This window comes from Talpa europaea, assembly GCF_964194135.1.
Source record: "Talpa europaea genome assembly, chromosome: 12".
Lineage (NCBI taxonomy): Eukaryota > Metazoa > Chordata > Mammalia > Eulipotyphla > Talpidae > Talpa > Talpa europaea.
In genome coordinates, this window is record NC_140079.1 from 32,430,260 (window position 1) to 32,437,031 (window position 6,772).

Genomic DNA, 6,772 nt, shown 5'->3' on the forward strand with positions numbered 1-6,772 from the left:
ATCTTGAATGGGTGTTGCACTTTGTCGAAAGCTTTCTCAGCATCTATTGATATCATATGGTTTTTATATTTCTTTTTGTTGATGTGTTGGATAACGTTGATTGATTTTTGGATGTTAAACCATCCTTGTGCCCCTGGAATGAATCCAACTTGGTCGTGGTGAATTATCTTATGGATACATTGTTGGATTCTGATAGCTAAAATTTTATTGAGGATTTTTGCATCAGTGTTCATTAGGGAGATTGGCCTATGGTTTTCCTTTTTTGTGTTGTCCTTATTCGGTTTTGGTATTAGTGTAATATTGGCTTCATATAACGTGTTTGGTATTGTCCCTTCCTTCTCAATTTTTTGGAAGAGTTTGTGAAGGATAGGCACTAATTCGTCTCTGAATGTTTGGTAGAATTCATTTGTAAATCCATCAGGTCCTGGGCTTTTGTTTTTGGGGAGGTTTTTGATTACCATTTCAATTTCGCTGCTTGTAATTGGTCTGTTTAGGTGTTCTATTTCTTCTTTATCTAGCTTTGGGTGATTGTAGAGTTGTAGGAATTTGTCCATCTCCTCTAGATTGTTGAACTTGTTTCCATATAACTGTTCATAGTAGTTACTGATTATTCTTTTGATTTCTGCTGTGTCCGTTGTGATTTCTCCTCTTTCATTTATGATCCTGTGTATTTGTGCTTTCTCCCTTTTTTCCTTTGTGAGCCTGGTTAGGGGTTTGTCTATTTTATTTATTTTTTCAAAGAACCAGCTCTTGGTTTCATTGATCTTTTGGATTGTTTTTTTAGTTTCAATTTCATTTATTTCTGCTTTGGTTTTTATTATTTCTTTTCTTCTACTGGTTTTGGGGTTTTTTTGTTGTTCTTTTTCTAGATCTTTGAGCTTCGAGATTAGGTTGTTTCTTTGAGTTCTTTCTTGTTTTTTGATGTGAGCTTCTATTGCTATATATTTTCCTCTTATTACTGCTTTTGCTGCATCCCATACATTTAGGATATTGGTGTCCTCCTTGTCATTCAATTCAAAGAATTTTTTAATTTCTTCTTTGATCTCCTCGTTAGTCCAGTGGTCTTCCAGTAGTGTGGCTTTTAATCTCCATGAGGTAGGATAGTTCCTTGCCTTCTTTTTATGATTTATTTCTAGTTTGATGCCTTCGTGGTCAGAAAAGATGGTTGGTATGATTTCAATCTTGGTGTATCTGTTGATGTTTGTCTTGTGCCCCAGTATGTGATCGATCCTGGAGAATGATCCATGTGCACTTGAGAAAAATGTGTACTCCGTTTTTTTTGGGTTTAGTGTTCTATAGATGTCTGTTAAGCCCAAATGCTCTAGGTCCTTATTTAGAGCTTTAGTTTCTTTACTTATTTTTTGTCTTGTTGATCTATCCATTGTTGATAGTGGTGTGTTGAAGTCTCCCACTACGTATGTGTTTTCTCTGATGTCTGTTTTCAGAGAGGACAACAGTTGTCTGATATATTTTGGTGCTCTTTCGTTTGGTGAGTATATGTTAATGAGTGTTATTTCTTCTTGAAGTATTGTCCCCTTAATCATAATGTAGTGACCATTGGGATCTCTTTTTATTTTTTTGAGTTTGAAGTCTGTTTTATCTGATATAAGTATAGCTGTTCCTGCTTTCTTTTTTGGCCCATTTGCTTGTAGGATTGTTTTCCATCCTTTGACTTTGAGCCTATTTTTATCTTTTGTAGCTAAATGTGTTTCCTGGAGACAGCAAAAGGTTGGGTTTTGTTTCTTAATCCAGGCTGCAACTCTGTGTCTTTTTATTGAAGAGTTTAGTCCATTTACATTTAGAGTTACTATTGATATGTTAGCATCTGTATTTGCCATTATGTTTGTCTTTCCTTTGATTTTATTTATTTATTCTTTTAATAACTTTTTTTTTTTTGGTCTTCTTTCGTTGTTATTCTTCCCTCTGAGGTTCTGGCTTTAGGATTCCTTGTAGTATTTTTTGGAGTGGGGGTTTAGTCGCAATGAAATTCCGGAGTTTCTCTTTGTCTGGGAAGGTCCATATTCTTTCTTCATGGAGGAAAGAGAGCTTTGCGGGATAGAGTATTCTTGGTTGGCATCTGTTTTCTTGGAGTCTGTTGACTATGTCCCTCCACTCTCTCCTTGCCCGTAGTGTTTCTTCGGAGAAGTCTGATGTCAGCCTGATTGGTTTTCCTTTGAATGTTATCTGTTTCTTCCCTCTTGTCAGCTTCATTATTTTTTCCTTGTCCTGGATTCTTGGGAGCTTTACTATTATGTGTCTTGCTGTGTTTTTCCTTTCGTCGTGGAAGTTTGGTGTTCTTCTTGCTTCTTGTATATCAATTTTCAGCTCCTTCTTCGCATTTGGGAAGTTCTCTTCAATTATATCCATGAATACTTACTCTGTTCCTACATCTCTCTCCTCTCCTTCTGGAATTCCTATAACTCTTATATTTCCTTTCCTCATGGAGTCAGATAGTTCCCGAAGTCTTTTTTCATTCTTTTTCCTTCGTACTTCTCTTTCCTTTTCTGTTTTGGTTCTTTTTATTTCTGTGTCTTCAAGATTACTTATTCGTTCTTCCATTTCATCTATTCTGCTTTCATTGCTTTTCCCAGAGTTCTTTAGTTCCTCCATTAATTCTTTGATCTCCTGCATTTCTCTTACTTCCCTCTTTAGGGACTCAATTTCCTTCTTCTGATCTATCACTTTTTTAATCATGGCAATTTTAAATTCTCTTTCTGGAAGGCTCAGAAGTTCTTCCAAGTTGCTGTCGTTGCAATCTGGGGAGTGGTTTTCTTTTTGTGGTGTGCTTCTTTCCTTAGGAGTTGTTAGGTTGCGTGTGGTTCTTCTACTCCCTACTGTCTGTTTTCTAATTTGTCGTATGTGTTGGGACACTGTGTTGCTCGGACTGACTGACATCTTGGTTGAACTTCTCCGCTCCCCTCTGGCTCTTCTAGGAGCCATCTCTGTCTTCTGGGGGAGCTTTCTGCTGGTTTTAGGCAGTTTTTACTGAAGAAATGTCCCTGTTCTCAAATGGCGAAGCGGGATGCAGTCCCTGCGCCTCCGGTTTCAGGCACACTCTTCTGCGCACCCGGTCTGCCCCGGACGTGGGTTCCTGCTCCCTCTGTGGGCTCAGACTGCTGGTTGGAAGGGGCCTGGCGTGGAATAACTTCCCGGCTGGCCACTGGGTCCTCCAGAAGCCTTCTGCCCTTTTCAAGCAGTCTTAAGAAATTTCCTGTTCTATGGGGTGTTAGTGACTTTTTTTTCCTGGTCGCTAGGTGGCGCCAGAGATCTCTCCTATTGTCCTTGGGGGGCTGTTTTTCGCCTCCCCCCACCCCGTGGGACAGGGAACAGAGCGGGAATGGTAGGGTACACCTCAACAGCTTTGGGGTGCTGTGTCTGCCTTGTGCCCCACCGTCGTGGAGAACCCATGCCCCGAATTTTCGTGCCCCGGGTCTCAGTTCAAAGCCCTCAGTTCCAGGACGCGGGCTGTAGCCCAGTTCAGTGGCGCGGGAATGGCGCCTTTTGCACCGCTCCCGTGCCTGGGCGCCTGGTTCCTGCTTACTCAGGGAGGGACCTTCACCTCAGTGAGGACCTCCGCGTGTCTCCCCGCAAGCCTAGGTCGCAGGTGCGGGGACCTGGGCAGCCGCGATCTGCACTTGCTTTTCAAGCGCGCCCAGTGCGCCGCTTTCCGCGCAAGCTTACCGGCAGCCCGGGCTGTGTGTGCGTCTCCCGGGGTCTTTGTTCTTCTCTAATGGCGCCCGGAGCCGTTCGCTCACCGCAGCGGCGAATCCTGCAGGGTTCGCCTCAGCTCCCGTTCACGGGGTGTGGTGGCTGCAATAGTTCCTTTCCACTCACAGTCCCGCTTGCTGCGTCGTTTGTTCTTGTTGGCCGTTTTGGTTTGTTGTTTTCCTCTTCTCTGCCGGTCGGAGAGTGCCGCCTCTGTGGGCGGGGGAGGGGAGCAGGGTTCTGCGCTTCCCTCCCTTCTAGTCCTCTTTTATGGCCACTTTCTTCTTCGGGTAGTTTGCTGGAGTCACCCGTTTATCTTCCGTGTCCCAGTTCTCACTGGGACCTGCCGCTTTTCCTCCCTATTAACTTTTTTTAATGGGAGATCTTACTCGCAGCATCTCCTCGCCGCCATGTTGCTCCGCCCCCCTCAACATTTCTTATTTAAGAACTTTTCCTTCTAGATAAATTATCTACTGTTCTCCTGCTCCTCAAATGGAAAATCAATGATCATTGTTTCTCCTTGTAGAGATTTGATGCTTTTGTCATTTATCATCCTAGATAAATTAGTCAGATTGCTTAGTCCCAAAGCAAAAGAGTCAGACAAATGAACACAAGTCGGATACCAAAGTAGGCTTGCTGGATACGTCACAACTTGGATTTATAGCTGCTAAACAGGGATGACAAGGAATCACTCTTTGTCTTCCACTCACCTCTGTAGAAATCATCAAGATGTCAGTAACCCAAATGGAGCAGTCTTCCTTTTGTCTGCTTCCAAGTTGAAGACCCAGAGAAGATCAGTTGGGTACAAAGCTCCCCAAGAGAGTGGTGAATGGTGTCCAGTGTGTCCACCACGTGGGCCCCATGGATGGTCATGCAGTCCCTCCCATTTCCCACCATCAGTCTACCTTTCACCTTCATCCTCCCTATGGATCAACAAAAATCCCACGTGATTCGTCTGCCATTCAGGTGGCCCTTTGGGCTCTTCTATATGAGAAAAAACTACGTGCAGTTGCTTCACATCATCACATTCTCACAAATCCACCTCAGCACCCAGGCTCTGCTTACAGCATGGCTACAGGGGTGGCAAAGGACCCCTGTATCTGAGGGTACGCAGGTCCATGGTGACAACATGATCTACCCCAGCCACCAGGAGTGTGTTGGCCACAAGTGTCATGAAGTTAGAGCTCCAGACCTGTCCTTTTTATCTTGTTGGGTGTCTGAAAGACACGGGATCACTGAGCCCACCTAGGGTGACAATGCAATCTTGCAGGTTGTGGTTCATTTCTCTGCAGTCACTCTGGGTGACAGACATCCACCCCTCTCATACTCTTAGCAGTCTCAACTCTGGTCTCCTCCTTGCTGGGGTCCCCTCCCAGAGCCCGGTCCCAGCTGTGCTGAAGGGCACTGGAGGGGCATCAAGGCATAACATTCAGGTGGTTGTGTTGGGGGTTGAATATTATAAGTTGAAATCAAGCCTACAATTCACAATAGAATATGAGAGAAAAGGATGGTTGTTGAACTAAGTAAGTGCCCTTGAAAACACAAAGCACTGCATTGGTGTTTCCCTTGTTACAAAAATAAAAGAGAAGGGTCTGGGAATGTGTCAGTTCTCATTAAGGCAGAGAGAATAAAGGGCATTAACTCCTTTTGCGTACTGCCTACATTAATTATGGATATCTTCTGTATCTGTGGCTATAAAATGGATTTTCCAGCTTATTTATTTACCGAGAAGGGCAAGAAGCTCTCCTGTGTTGATTGCATTTAATTTTGAAGACTGATATTTTTTTCTTCTCTGAGGTGTCATCTTTAAATTTCTGAACTTGAAATTTGGTTAAACCTGGTAATTGTGGGAAAGTGTACACACTCTTAGGGGGCGACATTTGTTACCCAAGATTGTATTGAGTATGTTTATTAGAAGAGACTGATTTGTCTTGTCTGAGCGTTTACTGCCCTTCCACTCTAGAACGATAGTGTCATAATGAGGCTGTTAATTATGCCCTGCCACTCCACCATTCTGTAAGTGAACACTTCACTTGCCATAAGACAGAAAGCCCCTTTGTTTGGATGTTCTCCCCATGGGATCCACTGCATGATTTTAGCAAATTAATTTTTGAATGCAAAGAGGAACTTGCTTATCTACATCCCCATCATAGTGGGAAACAGATAAACAACAAAAGAAGTGAGCAGACAAGGAAATAAATACAATAATTAAACATTCTAATGGTGCTATCAAGAAAATAAACAAAAGATGGGCCATCGGTAATATAATTGAAAGGGCCAGGTACCTATTTAGATTTAGGATGGTCAGAGAAGTCACCTTGAGGAGGTGACATTGAATGGTTAAGGATGAAGAGAAGTCCGTCATGAAGGAGGAGGTGAGGGGGAGCCATCCCAACACTAGTAACAGCATGTTCAAAGGTCTAGGATAAGAGAGAACTTGGGAGCTTGAGGAAGTGAACAAAGGCTGTGGGGCTGTGGGGCTGTGGGGCTGTGGGGCTGTGGGGCTGCGGGGCTGCAGCAGTGAGTGCCCAGGTAGAAGGGACACAACTGGCTGTAAGCTCTGTATTAGTAATCTATCATGTGATGAATTGTCCCAATTTGTTGTGAGACAGTATATTTATGACTAAGATAATGTACATTTGTTCTTTCAAATGGAAGAGGAAAAACAAAGACTTCAAAGAGAAAAGATCAGATTTCCCTTCTTCATCAGGAATTCAAATCTAGCATGTAACCAGAGTGGGTTCATTGCGTTTCTCCTGCTGGTCGAAGCCAATCATTCTGTGTTTCTCATCTCAATAAATGTCACGCCCATCTGCCCACTTCACAGAAGCCTGGAGCATGGTGGTCATCCCAGACTCCTCTCTGTACTACGTCATCCAGTCAATAGCCAAGAGATATCAATTATACCTCACATTTTCTGGAATCTAATCCCTCCTCTTGCTGAGTATCACCACCATAAGAACAGCTCTGGCCCTTGTCCTCACAGCACCACCAGGTCTACTGGGATGGTGTACTGTTTCCCACTGACTCCCTTGACTCTTGTAGTCAAGTAATCACTATAAAATTA